The sequence below is a fragment of the Pinus tabuliformis genome, chromosome 6 (genome assembly GCF_031772625.1).
Source record: "Pinus tabuliformis cultivar Carrire ecotype Pingquan chromosome 6, CPIR1, whole genome shotgun sequence".
Classification (NCBI taxonomy): Eukaryota; Viridiplantae; Streptophyta; class Pinopsida; order Pinales; family Pinaceae; genus Pinus; species Pinus tabuliformis.
This window is the reverse complement of record NC_142292.1, coordinates 912,204,114-912,229,350: the sequence shown is the minus strand read 5'-3', so window position 1 is coordinate 912,229,350 and position 25,237 is coordinate 912,204,114.

Below are 25,237 nucleotides of genomic sequence, written 5' to 3'. Positions count from 1 at the left end.
ATGAGTATGCTATTGTGTGCTTCACCTTTGAAGATGATCCTATCACCACAATAAGTGCTCGTTTGAACATGTGGAGTCTGGAGGTTGCTCCCGATGCTTATTTCAGTCTTCGCCAAGTTTTCCTTAGTAACAAGAATGGAGACAAACTACAGACCATAGAGGATGGATGGATGGATGGTGAATATATGCGGGGTTGAGGTATAGACTGCAGGTGAATGCAAGAGGCGATGGGACCTGACAGAGTATGGAGGAGGGCCATGGAATATAACCTGCAAGGAGCATTCAAAACCAGGAGGTATCGACGAGTAGTCGTATGGGAGCAGCGAGAGGAGTATCAGAGAAACGTATGGGAAATGGCTTTCTCAAGCCCTCATCAGTAGTGTGTTTCAGTAGCCCACAATGCTAGATAATCAAATACCTGGTGAATTTATTTCAGCGCTAGAGAATCCACGAATATTGACCTTTTTCTCAAATAAAATTCGTTCAATGTGGTGACTGCATACGACTTTGTTATCAAGAAGGTTTAAATATGAACCCTAACAAAAGTAACAACAAATGTAATGCTCCATGGGATCATAGGATGAAACCATAGTCTTGGGAATAATTTGATTTACCTCAACATGCTCAACCATATAGATACTTCTGCATACACTACAAACAGGAAATCCACTGAGAACTTTAGTTTCTTCAAATGTAGCTTCGTCTCCCTCAATACCACACCAGGGCAGTGGAGAATGACAGTGATTTAGCTCAATTTCTTGTCCATCCATATATCTCACATGCGGCCTTAACAAGTGTTTAGACAGTGGTAAGAGCAGCAACGAAGAAGCATCAATATTCAATGGAGCCATTCATTCATGTGTAGAGAATCACCATCATTCAGAGTCAGGAATTTGTGCTGGCAAAAGGCAGATGCGTCAGGTTGTAGAAATGCAGAACATGGGCAGAATAGGAAGGAATACAAGTGCTTTATTTTTATATTTGAGATAGTGGATAGAGAACCCAACACAAATCTAGTTGAGAGAGGTCAGTCAGACAATGTACAACATGAAATAGGTATGCACACAGTAATGACAGTTCTACCTGTACGAATGCAAAATCGGCATGCATAGAGAGGCCACAACTAGTAGCTCAAATTTGAGCAGGGCAGAAATTCGCGTGCAGCTCTGATACCATGTTAAAGTCACATGGAATGTAAACAACAAAGGTGGATGATAAACATTGAATTCATTATTATTGACATGATATACATTGATAGTACATTTGTGTGATCATTGGGTTCCACATCCCAAGGTCTCTTGGACTCTTGTGGTTGTTCACATTTTACACCAACCCATAGAGGATTTACATATTTTAAAGCCTTGAGATATGATGCATAAAATATGATGTCATGGAGAAACAATACTTTTCCATGGTAAAAGAAATAAAATATTTTGGAGTTTATATCCTCTTTTCACATATAATTTCCTTTGTTTCAAATGATGTGGTGAAAAACATACTAACCCAAAATGATCTGGATGGGAAAATAGGTAAATGGATTGCCATTATATTATAATATGGCATTGAAATCAAAAAAACCGAACTCATTAAAGGTCAGGAGTTATCTAAATTGATTATTGAATCTAATTTACATGCTTTGGATATAATTTTTCTATCTATACTAAACAAACCAAAACACTTGGCGACTCCACAAGTAGCAGAGGCTTTCACTACCTCTCCCTAGTATGCAGACCTTATTTTTGTTTTACATCATTTACAAGCTCCTCCTGGGTTAACCAAAAAAAATATAGATTTCTTAAACTCAAAGCCATGAAATTTTGTATATTAGACAATAATTTGTATTGGAAATATACTTGTGGAGTTTTACTAAATTTCTTGTTGAAAGATAACATAGATCAAGTGATGCAGTAATTTCATGAAGGAGCTTGTGGTGGACACCTGTACTAGAATATCACCGAGAACAAGATCCTAAGAGCAGGTTTTTATTGGCCAAACTTATTTTCTAATTCGAGAAGAAAGTTATCTCATGCAACAAATGCCAGATATTTGAAGGCAAAAGGAAACTATTTCCTTTACCCTTAAATCCCATATCAATTAAAACTCCTTCCTAGTAATGGGGATTGTATTTTATAAGATCACCCTTCCTCTTCTGGCCAACATAAGTCGATTTTTACAGCTACTGATTATTTTACCAAATGGATTGAAGACATACCTATTATACAAGCCTCTAATGCAATAATCATTAAATTCCTAGAAAATAATATTCTTACAAGATTTGGATTCCATAAGAAAATTATTACAGATGATGTTGCAACATTCAGATCAAAGAGGATGGTGGAATTTTGCAACAAATATAAAATAACTTTGGGAAATTCTACAGCCTACCACCCTCAGGGAAATGGACTAGCAGAATCTTCCAACAAAAGTCTGGTTAATATTATCAAAAAAATGTTGCAAGATAACAACAAATCATGGCATACTAAGCTTGTGAATGCATTATGGGCAGATAGAATTACAACTAAGAAGTCAATTGGCATGTCTCCATACTAATTAGTTTATGGGATGGATGTTATTTTTCCATCTTCGTTGGGAGTTCCTGTTTTGGAAATGTTGCAAGAATTGGAGGTTGAACCAAATGATCTACAAAGATGAAGAAATCAAACAATTCACCTGCAGCAGTCAAGAGAGGAATTTCACAACATAACTCATTTGATCCAGGAAAGTATTAAGAAGATATATGATAGAAGAACTAAGGAGGATGATTTTAGGATAGGCAACCATGTTTTGAAATGGGATTCCATAGGAGAAGAGAAAGGCAAGCATAGTAAGTTTGATAATTTGTGGATGGGACCTTACATAATCCATGTTTATAGGGGAAATAATGCATTTTTTGTGAAGAACATCGATGGAATAGAGCGACTTGATGTGGGAAATAATTCATCATCATCATCCTCTTTTGTTGATGTTACCTTTCTAGACATTGTGCATTATTCATCAATGACAACACCAATGCATTCAACAATTTTCCAAAGTCTCTTCTTGTAAATTTGTATCCTTTGCTTCTAGATGAGTAACCAAGAAGTATTCCTTCATCTGCTCTATCTTCAAACTGATCAAGATCTTCATAATTATTTTTTATGAAACATTTTCTTCCAAAAAATGTAAAATTCTTTATAGTGGGAGGCTTATCATACCAAATTTCATATGAAGTTTTATTACTATTCACAAGAACATGAGCCTTGTTGAGAATATTTACTGCAGTACGTGCAAATTCACCCTAGAAGGTGTCAAGAGTTCTAGACTCATCAAGCATAACAAGAGCCATTTGTTGAATAGTTTTGTTCATTCTTTGTACCATGCCATTTTGTTGAGGAGTTTTAGTTACAAAAAATTGTCTTTTTATGCCATGTTGTTCACAGAAACAAAGAATTCATATAATATGTAGTCTCCTCCTCATCTAGATCTGTGATATTTGATTTTTATATCTACCTCATTTTCAACTAATGCCTTGAAGACTTTAAACTTATGAACTGCTTCATCTTTGTGTTTCAAAAGACAGATCCATCACATTATAGAAAATTCATCAATGAATAAGATATGATATTGTTCTCCACTAGGTGACTTTTTCCTTAATCGTCGAAAAAAATCAGTATGTATATGTTCAATAGGCTTACTTATTGATTCTTACTTGGCATTGAATTAAACTCTGGTTTTCTTTCTGGATTGGCATGAATTACATATGGTACTTTCTAGTATGGTGATGTAGGGTAGATCACAAACAACTTTGAGCCTGCTTGATTTGTTTATTTGAGAGAAGCTTATATGTCCCAACCCTCTATGCCATAACCAATTTTTGTCTCTCTTGCCTATGTAACACTGTTCTCGGCCACCTTTCAATATATATAGATTGCTCGGGGTTTTTGTTCCTTTTATTATGGTCTTTCATGTGTTAAGTTTACGAACCACACAATCTTGTGATCAGAATACCACCTCATTTCCTTGATCACACATTTGGCTAACACTCAACAAGTTATTCTTTAATCCATCAACACACATAACATTACCATCTTTAACTTTTTCTTCTAGAAAAACAGAACCTTTACCCTTAATGAGACCAAAAGAGTCATTTCCAAAAGTTATATTCTTTTCTTTCTCTAATGCATTGTATGAAGTAAGTTTATCTTTATCACATGTCATGCATTTTGAGCATCCACTATCAATGTACCATTGATTTTCTTGTCTTGATGCAAACAATGCTATGCCACAATAGAGTATAACTCATTCCCTTTCCATCCCTTGTCATTTGTTGATAGTTTCTCCTTTTGAGATTTTGGCTGTAACTTTCTCCTGCATTCAGATTCTTCATGACCATAGTTATTGCAAACTAATCACTCAATTTCATCTATAGGAGGTGAGAAGATATTATAGGAGTACTTATTTACTCATCTCAGTCCTTTGTTTTCTTACTTCTCTAGTCATGATAGTTTTGTATGCACCACATTGAGCAGCCTTATGACAAAAATTATGACATGAGAAACATTGTCCATTAAATAAGAAATTTTTTGTGACCATAGAATCTTCTAATGTTATTTACCTTTTGACTGAAGCTTTAATTGTTGTTCATCCTTGGATTAGAGTGAACATGATTTACCTGTGGAATGCCTTTATTCTTTTGCTGAGGACTGTAGTTTTGTTGGATGAGTTTTTTTGCATTACTAAAGCTTTGTTGACTGATTTTTGTTGTATTACTAAATATTTGCTAACTAGTTTTTGCTGCATTTAGATAGCTTCTGGTGGTGGCTGAAGACTTTTCTAGTTGAGATGTTTCTAGAGTGTATCCAAGACCTGTCTTCATAAGTGGAGATAGTTGTACCTTGATAATTTCATCTAAGGTTTCAGATCCTTTAGCAAATCTAAGATTCAAAGTTTTTTTTCTCAAGTTCCTTTCTTAGACTTACTACTTCACATTCTAACTTCTTGTTATGATTTTGTTTTTTATTAGTTGATGCTTCAAAGTATCTTTGACTACTTTGTTTTCTTCCAAGCAAATTTTGAGTTGGGTAATTTCTTCAAAGAAATCCTTTTCTTCTAATGCATACACAAACTTATCATTAGACTCATTAATATTTTTCTCGAAATCCATGAGTAATTTAAGATCTTGATCAGATTCACCTTCTTCACTATTTGACAAGCCATCACTATCTTCATGAGTATAATAACATCTTCTACTATGAAACTATCTCCTATTACTTTTTGCAGAATCCTTCCCTTTGTCCTCTTTGTCTTTATGAGGACATTTAGCAACATAATGATCAACTCTACCACAAGCAAAACATTTGAAGGGAAGCTTACCTCTAAACTTTTCAGTGCCCAACTGGAGTTTCTTTACAAAGTTCAGCTCATATTTTTCTTATATGTATCATGATACCTTGTGTTCCTCATTTTCTTTTCCTTTAGCAAATGCTTTAAATGTGGCTTCTCTAACTTCTAAGGGACCTCCTCTCCTCATTTGAAAAGTAGTCAGAATCCCATGAAGTTGAACAACAGTAAGAGTCTACAGATCCTGCTGCTATTCAATGGTAGACACTTTTGAATCGAATTTAGGAGTTAGAGATCCTAAGATTTTCTCTACTAAAGTAGTGTCCTTTATTTCTTCACCCATATTTTTCATGCAATTTACAAACTCATTTATAAGTAGAAAGAAAATGGCATTACTTTCATCATTATGAATTGTGAGAGTCTCATATTGAATTCTAAGAGTTTGGAGTTTCGCAATTTTTACATTGGTATCACCTTCACAGCTTTGAATGATTTTGTCCCATATTTATTTTGTTGTGTTTAGCTGCATAAATTTGACAAATTTTTATTATGTCAGAATTCCCAATAAAGCATTGACATCTTTGGCATTGGTTTCATATGTCTTCTTTTCTGTTGCATCTATAGCAACTATAGCTGGATATTGGTAACCTCCTTCCACGATTGCCCAAACATCTGCTCCAAGAGACTGAAGATAGGATCTGGTTCTTGTCTTCCAATATATAAAATTATTTATGTTGAAAAGTGGTGGTCTAATAGATGTTGACCTATCTTGCTTGCTCATCTTATGAGATCCTCCTTCAAGAGATCAAGCTTCTTTTCAAGGACCCGCTAAGATTTCAATTTTTGGTAAAAATACTGAGAAGGAGGATGGTGGAATCGGTATTTTAAAAAATCACAATAATAATTATTATTTTCTAAAATGTATGCGCAACTTGACTGAACCCAACTATCATATATACGCGACCGTTGTAAAAGAAACTAGCGAATTCCCAATAAACTTTCAAAAACAACTAATTTTTTATCTGTTAAACCTTGAACCAAAATGTAATAGATTTATCAGGCATTCGGTAAGCAGTAAACATGTGCATTTAGAATAGAATAAAGTATCATACATAATTAAACACACATGAACATGGGGGCCGGAGTAGCTGCCTCGGAAGTGGCCGAAGTATTGGCAGAGGTCCCTAAATCCCCGAGAACACCATGACTGAAGCCAACCCTGACCGTGGGGACCATGAAAGACAAGAATGGCAAGCCACCTACCATACTAATATGCGCATCGCCAAGACGAAACCCACTGAAGCCCACTTTCTAGGAGAAAGGCAAGGCTATAAACCTAGAAGTAGAAGAGGAGGATATTGATGACATCCCCATCGACAATGAGGATGTGGGAGTGGAAATGGAGGAGGTTGAATCCCATGGTGTTGACCCTATAACACAGTTGCTAGAGTGTGTCCCTCCACACACGCCTAAGTCCAAGGTCCTAAAGGACATTGATGAAAGTAAGACTCCCCTTCAAAACCTTTTGCTACCAGATGAAATCACTTTCAAAGGTCTGTGTTTAGCATGGGTGCTAATTTTTAAGCTTGAAGACTAGGACTTGGTGGACCATGAGAAGTTCCTGCACCTGGCGATGGAACAGTTGATCGGTTGCATCATAGACACAAATACGGGGATGACTACAATAGAGCTATAGAAGTGGCTCAGAGGAGTAGAGAAGGTAGGATTACTCAACCTGCACTGGGTGCCACACTATAACCACACCCCCATGACAGTTTTAGTCATCAAGCAGCTACTATTCTTGGTGCATGATGGGTGTATATGGCTGGAGGAGACGATACCCATCACTGATATGTTGATTCACCACAAAATGCACCTATAGTATATAGGCAAAAATCTAGCTATGATCTTTGGTGGCAAGGGTGGCGAACAGTTGCTCACAGAACAATGAAACAAAAGTTCAAGCTGATGAGGAAGCCACGCAGGTACGCTATCTCCAACATTTGCGACCCCGTTGTGAAGGTGGCAACACAGATCCTTGCGGCGAAGGTGATGTGAAAGTGTCATGCTGATGAGGTACTAACGCCTATCGTTGCGCTCGCACAGTAGTGTGCGAAAGGAGTCTAGTTTAATTGGTCAGACTACCTTTGTAGAGACTTCTTGGTTAAATACCATGAAACACAAGAGCAAAGAAAGGCATTCCACTACACGTGTCTCTTGTTATTGATTGTGATCATAGTGTGCGAGCTACCAGAGGAGAGTCAATTTCCCTCAGTTGTGCCAGACCTTCCTGAAGCAGTGAAGTATGCTTCATTGTGGGCAACAAAGGACATAGAGCGCATTCGAGATATCAAGATCTTATGGATCTTGATGGAAATGAATATAAGGATGGCCATCAATCTGAAGCTGTGATTGTCACCCACGGTATATGATAACCTATGGAGCTATGCCAAATTTAAAGCTAATTTTCATCGGATATCAATCAGGGCGTGGAAGGACCGAAGGCAGAAGTGGTATGATTTGTCGTACCTAGCCACAGATGATGTGATCAATGCAGTGTTGGATAAATGGCTGGTGGAGTGGCGCACCACCATGAACATGGCGATGCACCACCACGAACATGGCGATGGGTAGAAGCAAGTCTTCCGCATAGAAGAAGAAGGAAGAGGCCAAGCTGAAGATGGTGCAGCTGGTCAAAAAAAGTAAAACGGAGGCTGCTAAGAAGACCCAGGTGGAACAGGCAGGAAAGGAGGCAGAAAAAAATACAGGTGGCATAGAGCGGGACTCTAACAAAAGTGCGTGATTGCCTCCACTTGAGACCGAAGAAGAGGACACAAAGAAACACGGCATTGAGCTCAGGAGATGTCTGCTTGCATTAAACGCCTGAGAGACCTGGAGAAGGGAGGTTCCAAAAAGAAATCCAAGGCAACCAAGACCTCACTCAATCCCACCACACTAACAGAGGGTGACTTATATCACATCAGTGACACAATCCGAGATGTCACCGAGGAGGCCCTGGAACAATTTTAGAAGTAGCAACAGATCATCCTAGGGGCAATCAAGACCGAGCTATAGGAGTTGCAGACCCGGGCGACACAAGTTTGTTCCCTATCCACCATCTTGGCTATCGGCACATCAGAGGTTGCTGATATGTTGTGGACGAAGGCTTCCAATGCGATACTGCTACTAGTTGGAGCATTGACCATGGAAAATGAGGCTGACAAGCCCATTGTTAGCACTTTGAAGGGAGTGGGACTGAACCTGGCAGTGCTTCCATGCAAAGCACTCCACCTCTTGGAGGATGGAGTAATTGCATAATTGAGGACTTGTGAGCATTGCGCCCTCCAGGTGATCAGTGAACAGAAGATAAACAACAAGTAGATGGCCCTACAGAGGAATGTTTCCATCCCCGCTGAGGCCGAGGTGACTAGCTAGAGCAAGAGGATCATATAGGTCATGGAGGAGGCATGTAGAATGGTCCTAGAATTAGCCATTCTAGAGGAGGATCCAATTGAAGCCCGCATCCACAAATTTCCCACAAGGGTGTGCGACACTTGGACAGAGATGGCGCTAGTTCATTTGAAGATGAACCTGTAGATTACAGAGCTCCAGTTGAGGGTCCAGTCTTCAACACCACGAGAGGTAAAGGAACAACAGGCAGCTGCTGTCACTGAAGCCATTGCAGTGGTGGAGAGTGCAGTAGCGGACTACACATAGTTGTTCGAACAATCATTTGAGGTCCTCACCAGCTTGCAAGAGGGCCCAAACATCCAGAGGCTAGAAACACAAGTGCACAAACTCCAACTGTGCTATGATGAAGTTAAGGGCACAGCGTGAATAGTCGCACTAACACAGAGGTTAGCCAAGTTGTAGGAAGCCAAGTAGTTGAAGGAATAGGTGGACGCAGCACTACATAAACAATCATTTCTAAAGGTGCAACTTAGGCCCTCGCTAGAGGAAGCTTATGCAGTCATAGGAAACATTGAAGGCAATCTTGTGACTCTGAAAGTGATGCAAAAACAACTTCAGGCTAACAGCACAAGGGCAATAACCGAGAAAATAGTTGAAGATGCGAAGTGGGTAGTAGCTCGTTACATAGTTGAAGTTGCAGTCATAAGGGTTCAGCTAGATGGGCTTTGCACAAAGATACCTGTGTCTACTGAGTGACTCGAGTGTGAGTCATGATGTTTATGTTGGGGGCCTGTTGGGAGCGGGTTCTCCGAAGGGCAGTTTTGGGGCTAAAAGTCCAAGTTTAAGTCAATTTTTGTAATATTATTCTAAAGGCTCCACAATTTGTGGTCACGGAGCACGAAGGTGTTATGTGTCATAAAGGGTAGTCCGCCCTTAGTTTGTAAAGTAAAGTCACATGTAAGAGAACTATCCATGGTTTGTGGACCATGGGATTGTATAAAAGGAGCTAAGCTCTAAGCAGTTTGAAAGGAGACAGACAATGATGGACGATGTAAGAGAGTCATAGCTTTAGAGCAAGAAGTCTAAGTCTTGGGTTGTAGTGTACGTAGAGGCTCTGCAACTGAGTGCACAGAGGCCTAGGGTAGAAGTCCGTAGCTGAGTGCGCGGACCCCCGCAGCTATGTGCACAGGGTGGACAGAGTCTGTAACACTTGGGAGATATTAATAATAGGAGTTATTCTGCAATTTCTATGTATTTTTTCTATGATGGGTTTAGATATTTTGTGTGTGATATCTCTTTATTATGATTCCATGATGCGCGAATGAATACAGTTACATTAAATAATTAAATTCAATTATGAATATCTGATTACACAGTGATAACTTTAAGTATTTAGCAAGATAAGAAAATCACTTAGGGTAATTGAGGAATCTGCAGGGCGCTTGCCATAATAGCACAAAGTACCTGAGCCCTAGGTTAGGGCTATGTGAAGGTCGATCGTATACTTTCGTGAAGGCATTGAAAGCTGGAATGGAGGGTTTGTCTTACAAACCCTAGAACAAGATCACTTGTGTGAAGGGAGGGATAGAAGGAATCAAATGACATCACAACCATCTCAGGGTGTAGAAACTTGGTTCCAGCATCCCCCCTAACTGCTTTGGGTGAGACTTCGGTTCGCGCTCTGCAGGCTGATGCCGAAAGGGCAAGTAGTGTAGGGATTTGTTTAGCTAATTAATGTTGAACCTAGGGCAGGCCCCCTCAAGCCAACAAATGACCACAACCAATTATGAGTTCCATGACACAACCCCATAGGGTTGTAGCCCACTAACTGGGGTTACTAACTTGAAACATGAATATTCTCAAACCGTGAAGAATTACTTAGCGTGCCATATATCAACGGAAACATATCGATGAGCAGAATCCATCTAGAGTATCCTTAACTAACAATAGAGTAAGTTGTAAAGTACAATTCCATGCAAGATCAGGGTAGCCCCTAGTGCTGCTTGGGTTGACATCAGTGACAACCACTTATCAACAACTTCCTATAGCACTTCCTATAGTAGTCCTGTAGAACTCTCTAAATCAAACTAGATTTTCCCTAGGACCTTGAATATTTCATTTAGAAGTTTACTGATGACCCCAACCTTTGATTTCATGATTAAGGAGACTCTAATACCACTCCAACCCTATCATGCCTTGACTGTAAACACAAAACCACAAGTAGATTAAACTATTTTTTTTTTAATTTCATAGTTATGTGTTGTGGAATGAATTCCTTTTCTCAAGAATTTTTCCAATAAATTAATGGTTCATGCAAGTAGGGCATTGAATTTATTAGGGTGAAAATAGAGTAGCATAATTTATTTATGCAACTAGTATATTTTGTTACTTTCATGCAATTGCAACTAGTCTTTACATTTAATGAATGGTATTTTCATTCCAGCAGTTAGAATCATGTTCATTCCCTTGCAACCATGATATGCTTTCATAGAAATTCTCTTTGTAGTTAGTTGGAGGAGTGGTCTCTGTGTGCCTTGATCTAATCTAATGACAAAGGGTGACATGAGTAGAACTTAACCTATTGTGCATATAGTAGTGTCACCTCTAAGTTTGCACAATCCCTAGATTTATAATTGAAGCTAAGAATTGTTGGGAGTTGAAACATCCTTGATGTAAACTAGGGTTCATCACCTTTTGGTGTTTTTCGTGGGGAGGTGTCCAAGTAGGTGTTGCTTCTACTGAAAAGGCTTTTTTTTTTTGCATTAGTATTATTGCTTATAAATATTAAAGAAAGGGGGAAGAAAAAGAGACAAAATTTCAAAAAATAGAGTTAGTCCTTTCATGCCTCGTAGGAGTAGGGATGGCTAAGGAAAATTCCTACCAAAAAACTCCACCCTTTCAAGCAACCAACCTTCATTCTTGTTCGGTGACTCTAAACTTCCCTCTCTATCTATAGGGGGGATACAAAACCCTATAGGTGAGGAACCTAAAATTTTTGAGGAACCCATAGAAGAAGAAGAGCCCACATTGCCTACCCACACCATGCCTGGAAAAAAAACAAAACGATATTTTCCCTATCATAGAAACCAATGGGGAGGCCAGAATGAAGAATATAAGTCCTTCTTTCTTTCCCAATTTCCATGGCCTAACCTGTGAAGACCTTGAAACCTTCATGTTTGACTTTTCTATTATATTTAGGACCCATGAATATACATCTAATGAGCAGAAGCTGAAGGTGTTTCAATCTACCCTCAAAGATGCAACCTTGCACTACTTTATGGGTTTTCATGGAGGCAACATCACTACTTGGGCCCAAATGAAACAACCCTTTAATCAGAAGTACAGGGATTACTGTAGGCCCAAAGAAAACAAGGAGGAAATAATTGCGATGACCATATGTTATAGACATTTTTGGGCACTGCAACCCCAAGCATAAAATGTCCATAAACCAAGGGCTCCTAAGTCCCTAAAGGTGTTGTTCCAACCCCTGAAAGAACAAGGTCAACTGATTACAGCATCTCCCAGAAGTTCTCCATGAAAAACTACTCAGAACTGGTCAAAACTGGACTGTTTCACCTGCTCCATAGGCAAAGTGCGTTGCATCCCACCTAAATACACACAGTAGGTGCGTTGCATTTCAAAAATCCCTTCTATGGGGTGCGATGGGCGAGAATGGACAAATGACAGGGTCAATCAGCAAGGTGGAGAAGCATGGAATCTTCCAGAAACTTCTCCAGTGACACTTGCCTATCTGAATTCGACCAGGGATGAGTAAGAGATCATCAATCTCCAAGTGGAATCAAGAACTATCAGAGGGAAGACACTAATCAAATCACAAGCTAACTCATCTCACTTGCAGACATCAATATATGGATCCCTCATCCCAGAGATCCAGAGGCTGGAATTTTGCATCTTGTAAGGAATTCCCGTTGGTTTCTTGAGGAAACATCATAGTGTTGGGTGATCTAAGCTTTTCATGAGGTGAAGAAGGGCTTACTTGCCAAGAGGATGATGCTAGGTCAGAAAAATTGGTTGTAATTCTCTTGGCTCTGTCTTGATTATCAATAAAACTATTCTAGTTTTCCTCCATACACTTGTGTGATTGATGTTTTATGCATTTGTGTGGTTAATATACATCTGATCCTACATTGCTTATGATAATAAATCCATGTTCTCGTATAGTGCTATGCTGCTTTGATTCTACAGGTTCCGTGAAGCTGGGTACGAAAACAAGTAACAAAGGACTATCAGAAGAGAGAGGAATCGAGCAAGGAACCAAGCGCAAGACAGAGGTTGGTCTCCTTTATGCTTCTCTCATCTATCTTTCATAAAGGAAAACAACAGTAGTTTTAGTTTGTTTGTTTCTAAGGTAGCTACCAACCTTAGTGGGATTAGCAGTTATGCATAGACACTATTCCCGGTAACAAAATGGCGACTCCACTGGGGAGCGAGTAGATTATTTGTTCATCTATATTTGTCTACTTTATAAACTTACAAACAGAGCCTGAAGTCAAGCCAGCTAGCCTTCGAACTGCATTTGCTATGCAAGTGCAAAGTAGATCAACGCTGCTTCAGTCAATCTCTGGGTTTTTTTTATGAATTAAACAATTGATTTACAAACTCTCTAATTGCCCTTGTGGTGGCTCTAGTAACCATAGAAAATTTTAGGGGCGAATGTTCGCCCTTTGGCGAAATTAAGGGGTTTTAAATTTTTAGTGGGCAAATATTTTGTATCATAGTACATTTTTACAAATCACCTCAAATAGCCCACCTTAGTTTAAGGGAGAGGGTAAAAAAGGTAAATTTAGCCCTTGAAATTAGGAGTTACAACGTTCCATTTGCCCATTTTCAAGAATAGGTTTTATTTAAGTGAATCCTATGGGCCAAAGGCCCAAATACCATATTTATAAAAGAGGTATGGTAAATTAATAAAAATATAAATAAATGAGAGCTATAGTAAATAAATAAAACATTTTTTATATTTACTCCATAAGTCACCTTATATACATGCAAGGGTGTAAACAAATAAAAATATAAGTAAAGTGGAGGTATGGTAAATAAATAAAACGTCTTTTTATACTTACTTAAAAGGTATGGTAAATAAATAAAAATATAAATAAACTAGATGCATGGTAAATAAATAAAACCTCTTTTTATATTTAGTCCATAACCCTCATTATACTTATGAAGGCTTAAGAAAGAGGTTTTATTTAAGTGAATCCTATGGGCCAAATACCATATTTGTAAAAGAGATATGGTAAATTAATAAAAATATAAATAAACTAGAGGTATGGTAAACAAATAAAACATTTTTTTTATATTTACTCCATAAGTCACCTTATATTTACGAACACTCAAAAAATGCGTTATATTTAGGTGAAACCTATGGCAAAAATACTATGGGACAAATACCATGGACTAGATTGTTATTAATACCATGCAAAAAAAAATTATTAACCCTAATATTAGTATTAATAAAAATAAAAATGGCACATGGTATTGACCCATGGTATTCACCAAAATGGCACATGGTATTGACCCATGGTATTCACCTGGAATGTAGCCTATTTAAATGGCAGAATTAAACTAGCATAGATCTATCTTTAATCTGGATCTACTAACCCCCGAGAGGTATCAAATATCGTGATATGCAAACTAGCATAGAGTGAAAAAATATTTGATCCGATCAAGAGTAAAAATGGATGTTGTAATTTAATGTATGTTAAACATTTTAGCTTGGTTAAAATAAAATATAAAATAAAAATCTACTATTAATTTTATTAATTTTTATAAATTACTAATAGTAATTTTTAAGCTCCAGGTTTATGATAACCCATGGTATTGACCCATGGTAATACCATGGTATTCATGTGAGCATAGACTATTTAAAGGGGAAATTCTATCATCTTAGATCCATCTTAATTCTGGGTCTACCAAGTGCTCTGGGGGATAAATAGATTTCATCCCCCAAAGAGTGGTAGATGTGGAGTTAAGATGGATATAGGTTGGTTTTTATGATAATGAAGATATTAAATAGACTTAGGAAATTATATTGCAAAAACATCTTAAGGTGAATGGTTAAAGCATAGACATTGGACAAGTATATTTGTATACTTCTGTTTTAAACATAAACAAATCCAGGGCTAAAAGGAATGGATTGATTGCACTAGTCATCCTTCTATAACTTTCCAACATATGCTAGAGTAAACAGATTGTAATTTTGGTAATTTTTCTAATTGCAAACACGAACATACTTGTGTATTGGCAGGGTGGTTACGAGGTCCCTAGAAGTGATGAATTTGAATTTTTCTTGGTTTTATATATAGTATTAGGTTTTTTCTCATGCTTTATGTGAATGGCACGGGTGAATTTTATCCTACGCCCACTAGGTTATCGATATGTAATTTTGGTAATTTTGATTTCAAAAGATATTTTAAAGAAATGCAATGATTTCATTTGTGTATTCAATAAACACAAGATTTTATAATTGAGTAAAATATTCGCCATGCCTGGTGAGAGATTCGCCAAAAAATTATATATACATATCATATTATTGATAAAATCGGCTTCCATTTTTCCTATATACCATGGAGATTCGCCCATTTATTATACATGTAAATTTAGGGGGGGTTCTTAAAATTTTCCCTGCTAGTAACCTCCTTAGATCTACCCCTGTGATTGATTTACTGATTACCACTTTCTCGGCCAAAATCCCTGAACTGAACTGCAAACTGTGACCCGAAACCCAATCAAAGTCTTGTCCCTGGTCCAGCGCACTGTCTGTTCTGTGAACCTCAAATTCAGCGCACTTCCTGAGTGTAGTAGGTGCGTTGCATTTCAGTTTCACTGTGTTACAGGTGCGCTGATCAGACAAGGCCTTGTTCCTAAATTTTGGTTTCTGTGTTCACTCTTTTCAGATCTATTCAGGAGTTTTGCTACCTGTAGCCAGTTCCATTTGCCCATTTTCAAGAATAGGTTTTATTTAAGTGTATCCTATGGGCCAAAGGCCCAAATACCATATTTATAAAAGAGGTATGGTAAATTAATAAAAATATAAATAAATGAGAGCTATAGTAAATAAATAAAACATTTTTTATATTTACTCCATAAGTCACCTTATATACATGCAAGGGTGTAAACAAATAAAAATATAAGTAAAGTGGAGGTATGGTAAATAAATAAAACGTCTTTTTATACTTACTTAAAAGGTATGGTAAATAAATAAAAATATAAATAAACTAGATGCATGGTAAATAAATAAAACCTCTTTTTATATTTAGTCCATAACCCTCATTATACTTATGAAGGCTCAAGAAAGAGGTTTTATTTAAGTGAATCCTATGGGCCAAATACCATATTTGTAAAAGAGATATGGTAAATTAATAAAAATATAAATAAACTAGAGGTATGGTAAACAAATAAAACATTTTTTTTATATTTACTCCATAAGTCACCTTATATTTACGAACACTCAAAAAATGCGTTATATTTAGGTGAAACCTATGGCAAAAATACTATGGGACAAATACCATGGACTAGATTGTTATTAATACCATGCAAAAAAAAATTATTAACCCTAATATTAGTATTAATAAAAATAAAAATGGCACATGGTATTGACCCATGGTATTCACCAAAATGGCACATGGTATTGACCCATGGTATTCACCTGGAATGTAGCCTATTTAAATGGCAGAATTAAACCAGCATAGATCCATCTTTAATCTGGATCTACTAACCCCGAGAGGTATCAAATATCGTGATATGCAAACTAGCATAGAGTGAAAAAATATTTGATCCGATCAAGAGTAAAAATGGATGTTGTAATTTAATGTATGTTAAACATTTTAGCTTGGTTAAAATAAAAAATAAAATAAAAATCAACTATTAATTTTATTAATTTTTATAAATTACTAATAGTAATTTTTAAGCTCCAGGTTTATGATAACCCATGGTATTGACCCATGGTAATACCATGGTATTCATGTGAGCATAGACTATTTAAAGGGGAAATTCTATCATCTTAGATCCATCTTAATTCTGGGTCTACCAAGTGCTCTGGGGGATAAATAGATTTCATCCCCCAAAGAGTGGTAGATGTGGAGTTAAGATGGATATAGGTTGGTTTTTATGATAATGAAGATATTAAATAGACTTAGGAAATTATATTGCAAAAACATCTTAAGGTGAATGGTTAAAGCATAGACATTGGACAAGTATATTTGTATACTTCTGTTTTAAACATAAACAAATCCAGGGCTAAAAGGAATGGATTGATTGCACTAGTCATCCTTCTATAACTTTCCAACATATGCTAGAGTAAACAGATTGTAATTTTGGTAATTTTTCTAATTGCAAACACGAACATACTTGTGTATTGGCAGGGTGGTTACGAGGTCCCTAGAAGTGATGAATTTGAATTTTTCTTGGTTTTATATATAGTATTAGGTTTTTTCTCATGCTTTATGTGAATGGCACGGGTGAATTTTATCCTACGCCCACTAGGTTATCGATATGTAATTTTGGTAATTTTGATTTCAAAAGATATTTTAAAGAAATGCAATGATTTCATTTGTGTATTTAATAAACACAAGATTTTATAATTGAGTAAAATATTCGCCATGCCTGGTGAGAGATTCGCCAAAAAATTATATATACATATCATATTATTGATAAAATCGGCTTCCATTTTTCCTATATACCATGGAGATTCGCCCATTTATTATACATGTAAATTTAGGGGGGGTTCTTAAAATTTTCCCTGCTAGTAACCTCCTTAGATCTACCCCTGTGATTGATTTACTGATTACCACTTTCTCGGCCAAAATCCCTGAACTGAACTGCAAACTGTGACCCGAAACCCAATCAAAGTCTTGTCCCTAGTCCAGCGCACTGTCTGTTCTGTGAACCTCAAATTCAGCGCACTTCCCGAGTGTAGTAGGTGCGTTGCATTTCAGTTTCACTGTGTTACAGGTGCGCTGATCAGACAAGGCCTTGTTCCTAAATTTTGGTTTCTGTGTTCACTCTTTTCAGATCTATTCAGGAGTTTTGCTACCTGTAGTCAGTACACCTCTATTTTAAACCCCTTTCCTTGCTGATATTCCGCCTCCATTGTGCAAAGAACTGTAAATGTTTTTATGTATTTTTTGAGTCATTTTCAGTTCTCCTTTACAAAGAAGTAGCATAATTGTACTGTCGTTTCTTGATTTGAAAGTGTCGCAAGTGTCGTTTTCAGTCATAGAAGAGAATCTGATTGTTCTTAATAGTCTATTACATTGTTACTCCTGTATTTGATCTGAATTAGTAGTTTTTCTAGTGTCGAAAGCAAGTTTTCATTTCCAAATCACAAAGTGTTTTCATTGTCTTCATTTTGATTTTGAAAAGAAACTTGTTAGTAATTGTCGCTTTGAAAAATAATTCAGATTTGCGCATTAGCTTTCTTTTTATCATTTACACATTAAGAAGGCTGAAAAGAAATACATGCACGTGCATTTGCATGTAGACTGTTTGTTGGTTTGATTTAGGACAATGCATATAGTGTGTGCTCTTTGCTCTTTGTTGAAAGAATACTGTCTCTCTTTCCTTAGTAGCTAGGATTTTCATTGCACAAAGAAGATAAAATGACTGTTTATCATCTTAGATTGCATTTTAGGAATTGTACATCTACATCACGCGATGAACCTGAAAGGGAAATTTCTTAAGCAAGATCAACTATAAAATAAATTTAATGAATCTAACAACGCTTTGGAACCTAACGCACAACATCTAGAAGTCTAGGCTAGAGACGTATTCCGGCGTCGTAAAGCCTGGTAACTGTTGTTTCCACTATTGGTTGGGTGATTCCTCCACTTTGAGACGAAAAGTACCAGTACGGACTTGTGCTCCCATGTACCGTCAAGTATATTTTGGGAGACCACAATAGGATTTATCCTTTATCCATAGGAAGCTGTGTCTGCCGCCCTATCGATCGCAATGCACTGAACACAACATTCGGGAAGATTGACTGCCATACCATAAAAAGTATTCTGCAGTTTTGCGATTGGTTTGGTAATCCCTCTGTCTAGATTTCCAGAGCATTCCCTTTCATTCCTTTTCAGACTCCTTAACGGAAAAGGTCCATCTGAGAACTTGTCACTTCAGGCTCATTAAAAATCGAAGGTGACTAGAGTCATCTTTTGTTTTTTCTCGACTCCTAAAAATTGAAAAAACAAGTTGTGTCAAAGCGTCTAAAATTCATCTAATTCGGAAACATACTTCCCTTTGATTTTTAGTTGATCAAGTAATCCGCAATCGTGGAAGAAAGTCAATTGAAATCCCGTCGTTCGCAGATGCTTACGAGTCAACCGTCTTTGTCTTTGGAATCAAAACTGTTACAGACAAAGCGAACACGTTTAACCAGTTCCAAATCCCCTGGTAAAGTTAGAACAAGTGTTCCAACACCATCAGAGACTTCGGTTACTCCAAACATTTCCGGTATCCCTGCCTTTATAGAAGAAGTTCAGCAGCCACCGAAGGACAGTAGCACTGATCCTAGTGTGAGAGTAAACACTTGTGTTACTGAACCAGTTCCATCTACAACTGATTCGGAGGGTGTTACTCCCCACACATCTCTTGCTGCAGATTCCATACCTTCTTCGGGACCAGAAATATTTTATAGACCAGACGGTCTACCTCTTCCACCTGGTCTGATTGCTATAGAAGAGATTGTGGAGGATCTTCCATCTAGTACTCCATCGCGATTTGGAGTTGGGATCACTCTGTATCCTTATTCATCAGAAATTAGTCTACCACCATCGGAAGCTCCTGTAGAATCGCTAGGCAATCTTTTGGATAGACTAGAAATGTCTGAACAACCGTCAACATCTAGGACTGTGTCGTCCAACACAGCGACGACAGAACTTCCTGTTGTCACTCCAACAATGTTTGCCAGTATACCATATGTCCCAACTAGTTCTCAATCGCTAGAAGGGGCCCACTCAGGGGCTATTTCGACAGTATGGTCCGTTCCTATTTGTTCATCTGGAATAGTATCCGGAAACTCTTATGTTGTGTCTCAGCAAATTGATCCTTCAGGGTGTCAATTTGGGCAGTCTGGTCCTCAAGGGAAAACCATACCTTTAAGTACCGTATTATCGTCGTATGGGGGGGAGTATACCCTTTCATTGTCTCCTCCGGGAGGACAACCATATGGGAGTTCACAACAAAATTCAGGTTATGTTGGAATTACATCTAGCAGTTGGATACCGATACTACCTCAATAACCAAGAGTTGTATATTCGATGCAACAATGCTTACCTATGTCAAATATACTGACTAGGCCAGCTATTGTGACAGTGTCGCAAGTACAAGCGCTGACTGTTGTATGCCAACCTCAGGTTTCTCAGGTGGTAATGCAACAGCCTCTTGTCCCTGCGACTCAGCCACAATCGCCAACTAGTGGAATGACACAGGCCCAAACGGGTATAATTACCCCTCATCTTGGTCAAACAGTCAGTATTGGACGACAGCACATGGCTTCGCAACCATTGCTGGTGCAATACCAAAAACCGCAATTCCAACAGGTATACCAAGGATCTGAGCAACAAATCTTTGCAAATAGTGGGCAACCATATATTCAAAACGGTCAAAATCAATCATTCTACAATGGTTATGCCCATCAACCTTACCAAAGTTACCAGCATCAAATGCATTATGCTGGTATGCAGAGACCAACTGCTCAGGCGATTCCATCTTATCCTGGGTATGCTTCGCCTAACCTAAATCAACAGTTACCCTTCGTGGAAACTTTAGAGTTACCAGATCTAAATCGGTTAAAAAACAATCCAATCACCTACGCCCCTTGGTGGCCAGCGATTCTGCATAAATTCCGTCATATATTCCTAAATTTAATGGAAATCTGGGTGAAGATCCGTCGAATCATGTGACAACCTTTCATCTGTGGTGTTCATCAAACACCCTAAATGATGATTAGATTAGGCTTCGCCTTTTTCAGAGGATGTTAACTGGTCCGGTAGCAAAATGGTATATCGAATTGCCGAGAGCTTCATTTGACAACTTCAGTACCCTAGCCACAACCTTTTTAACCCATTTTCAGTTACCGATAAGGTACGAAACGGGAACAGAACTTCTTACCAATTTCAAGCAAACAACGGCCACTCACATATCTGATCATATTCATGAGTGGCGACATCGTCATAGAATGGTAAAAACATATGTTCCTAATCAGCTTTTAGCTAAATGGTTTATTAAGTCATTATTGCCTTCCATTACGGAAGATGTGGCAAAAGGAGGAGTCATCACTGAAGAGCAAGTTATCGCTCTGTGCAATATTTAGACTTGATTTACACTCAGTCTGGCACGCTCTATGATAAAATACCTGACGCTCCCAGACCGGAATTTTCAGTCCCCCCTCCTCCTAAGTCAAACAATGACTCTCATGTCGGTGATGGAGTGATTGGCGCGATAAACACGAAATCGTTACAAAGGCTACATCTCAAAAGGCCCATAAGATTTCCAGTCAAAATGCAAAAGAAGAACTTCTTGCCTCGGAAGTAAATGCCACCTCAACTGATAAAGGCAAAGAAACCAAGCTACCAGGAGGCAAGAAGAAAAACAAAGGGAAGAAGAAGAAACAGGAGGAATCATCACCTAAAAAATCTTTTGCAAACCCTACTGGAAATAGGAAACCAAAAAATCCATGCTTTATATGCGATGAGGATCATTGGACATCAGATTGTCCGTATAAAGCTGAGCTTAGAAAATTCTTCAAGAATTCAAAAACCTCAGCAGTATTAACTGATCCTTTTCCGAATCCAGGAACAAATCTGGTTGAAAGTGGAAATTCTTCCCTGTCCCAAGTGCTGAAGTTGTCAGTTTCAAAACAGCAAAATGATGCTTTGATATCGACAAGGAACAAATATTACGGGAATCCACAGCTGTCAAACAACAAGGATAAAGATCAACCTAGTAGTTCGACAACAACTTCAACAGAATTTGCGCCGCCCATCATTCCTGAGCTAACAATAAAACTGCCAAAGGGAGTAGTACATAAGTCGACATTTAGTCCTCGTGCCAAAGCAGCATAGCATTATAATATAGTGGAAGATCTAATCCAATCACCATCCGCTATGTCGACACTTGAGGTACTGCAAAATTGCCCATCCCAAAAGAAGGCTTTACTATCAGCTATCGGTGGGATAGACCCAAAGGATTCTAATCTTGTGTCCTTTTATCATAAAGGATACGATCCTTAGTTACCAGCTCAACTAGCTTTCCTCATTCAAGTGAAAGCCCTGAACAAAACTGTTCATCGAACAATTATTGATGAGGGGGCATTTACATGTATTATGTCGATGAGTTGCTGGAAAACTTTAGGATCTCCAACCTTGTCGAGGTCTTCAACAACATTAAAATCATTTGATGGATGAACATATACCCCCTATGGTATTCTAAGTAACTTGCAAGTTGAACTAGGAGGGAAAACAGTGGAAATAGATGTCGAAGTAATCGACGGAAACCTCGATTACAACATCCTACTGGGAAGACCATGGATATATGCTACATCTGCAGTTGTGTTGACCTACTTTAGAAAGATTGCATTTCCCTTTCAAGGAGGGATTACAATCGTCGATCAACAAACTTTCCTCCCCAATGGTTCCCAAGTTACGGGAAGCATTCTGATGATCCATGGAAGCCCCCATTCGCTTCAAAATATCGGAGTAGGCCTACTAAAAGACACTATATTAATGGGGACTTTTGCCCTTTCGCCTCCAATCAATCTAGTGGAAGTAGCGTCGGTAGGAACCTGCAATATGATATCTTCGATTGAAAAGATCTCAGAAAATGATATAAACATGGATCATATGCAGGGATTGCCTCCAAGCCCATTAGAAATATTGTAGCAATCAATGTTTCTAGCATGGGAGGCAAACCCAAATCAACGCTCATCAAGCGTTTGGATAGATATCTCTAAGGAATATGGCACCCCTTCAGATCCTTGGTTGCAAGTGCATTACACTGACGAAGGAATTGTTCAATCAATGGTAATTGAAGGGGCACCATGGGAAGATTACCACCATCGTTCCCATCTTCTGACTTGTAAAGAAGATACTCCTGATGACTTTCATCATCCGTCAGTTTTTTATTTCCTATCAAATACTGTAAACATGGTGGATTCTGAGCGAAACTTGTCCAACATTGAAGAGACTATCGCCATAAATATCTCGACCAAAACAGATGTTGTAGAGAATATTTATGTTGGCAAATGTTGTTCTCCTTCAGAACTGGAAATATATAATGTTGTTTTTTGTGAATTCAGAGATGTCTTTGATTGGTCATATGATGAAATGCCAGGCATTGACTCGAGTATAGTTGAACATGAAATTAAGATGTATCCAGATGTCAAACCAGTACGACAACGACTACGGCAGGTGCACCCCAAGAAAGCCACTGCCATCAGGGCAGAAGTTGAAAAACTTCTCCATGCTGGTTTCATTTACCCGGTCCCTCTAACCGATTGGGTATCGAACATTGTTCCTGTTATGAAAAAACAAGGAATGATTAGAGTGTGTGTCGATTATAGGGATGTAAATCAAGCTTGTCAAAAAGACAACTACCCTACACCCTTTATTGACCAGATAATTGATGAATGCGCCGGATGTGAAATCCTTTCATTTATGGATGGATTCTCCAGGTATAATCAAATAAATATCCACCCACAGGACCAGTCAAAGACTGCATTTATTTCTCCGTGGGGCGCATTTGCATATCGCAAATTACCCTTTGGTTTAAAGAACGCAGGGGCAACATTTCAGAGGGCAATGAATTATGCCTTCCATGACATCAAAAACATCGTTCAACCATATCTCGACAACCTTCCAGCTCATTCGGGAAAGCGGACTGATCATCCGCAACATTTAAGAGCGATATTTCTACGTTGCCAACACTACAAGATACGACTCAATCCACACAAATGTGTGTTCTATGTCAGTTCTGGCCGTTTACTTGGCTTTGTAGCCTGAAAGGACGGGATTCGTCTCGACCCATGTAAGGTGCAGGCGATCATAAATTTTCCTCCACCTTCGAATTTGCTTCAGATTCAGAAAATCCAAGGGAAAGCAAACTTTCTGAGGAGGTTCATTCCAAATTACGCCGAACTTGCTAAAGGTTATACACGTCTATTGAAAAAGGAAGTGTCCTTCGTCTGGGATCAGGTCATGCAAGCTTCCTTTGATGCTTTAAAGGAATCCCTAATGAAAGCATCATTAATGTATGCTCCTGATTTTCAAAAATACTTTAACCTGTATCTGGCTGCAGCAGAAACAACCATTGCAATGGTTTTAGTTCAAGAAGACAACGGAATTGAACATCCTATATATTATTTAAGTAGGAACTTAAATGATACAGAAAGAAAATATTCTTATGTTGAAAAGCTAGCGCTCGTAGCTGTTCAAGCGATACAGAGATTTTGACACTATGTCCTCTTTTGAAAAACTACCATTCTGTCAGATTGCAACCCCATGACTTATATATTGTCGCGACAGTTGCTGGGGGGCAAATATTCAAAATGGATAGAAATTCTACAAGAGTTTGATTTGGAATTTGTAAAATCCAAGTCAAAGAAAGCCCTGGTTTTCGCAGAATTATTATGCGATCTCCCATCATTGTCCAACGATGAAACATCCGAAGAAACAATCGTGGATGAATCTTTGTTTCTGATATCTTCAAGAAATCCATGGTATGGAGATATAATCATTTATATCCAAACCCAAAAATATAGGCCTAATACCTCCCGCTCCGAACAAAAACGTATTCGATACCAATCAAAAGAATACATGATCGTCGGTGACACGCTTTACCATCGTGGTGTCGATACAGTTCTGAGGAGGTGCCTCACCCATGAGGAGGCCGAAAAATCTTGAATGATTGCCATTTAGGCGTGTGTGGGGGGCATCAATCCGGTTACGTTATGGCGCAAAAAAGTTTGCGAGCAGGATACTTCTGGTCAACAATGTTCAAAGATTGCATAACCGCAGTCAAAAGTTGCCATGCCTGTCAAATTTTCGATAGCAAAACCAGAAGACCACCCGCACCTCTGCAGCCAATAGTTTTTGTTGGGCCATTTGCCAAATGGGGCATCGACTTCATGACATGTAACCCCACCTCGACCGAGGGGCATGGGTATATCATAGTCGCAGTGGACTATTTTACCAAATGGGTCGAGGCGATGCCTACATTAGATAACACTGGTGAAACAGCTGCCCTTTTCTTTTTCAATCATGTAGTCGCTAGATTTGGCGTTCCACAGGCTATAGTCACAGATCATGGATCACATTTTTGCAATCACATGATGGCCGAATTAGCTGCCAAATTAGGGTTGTCTCACGACAACTCTACTCCATACTACCCGCAAGCCAACAGACAAGTTGAAGCAATCAACAAAGTCCTGAAGCACATGCTGCAACGGATGATTGGAGTCCACAAAAGGAGTTGGCACCTGATCTTGTAC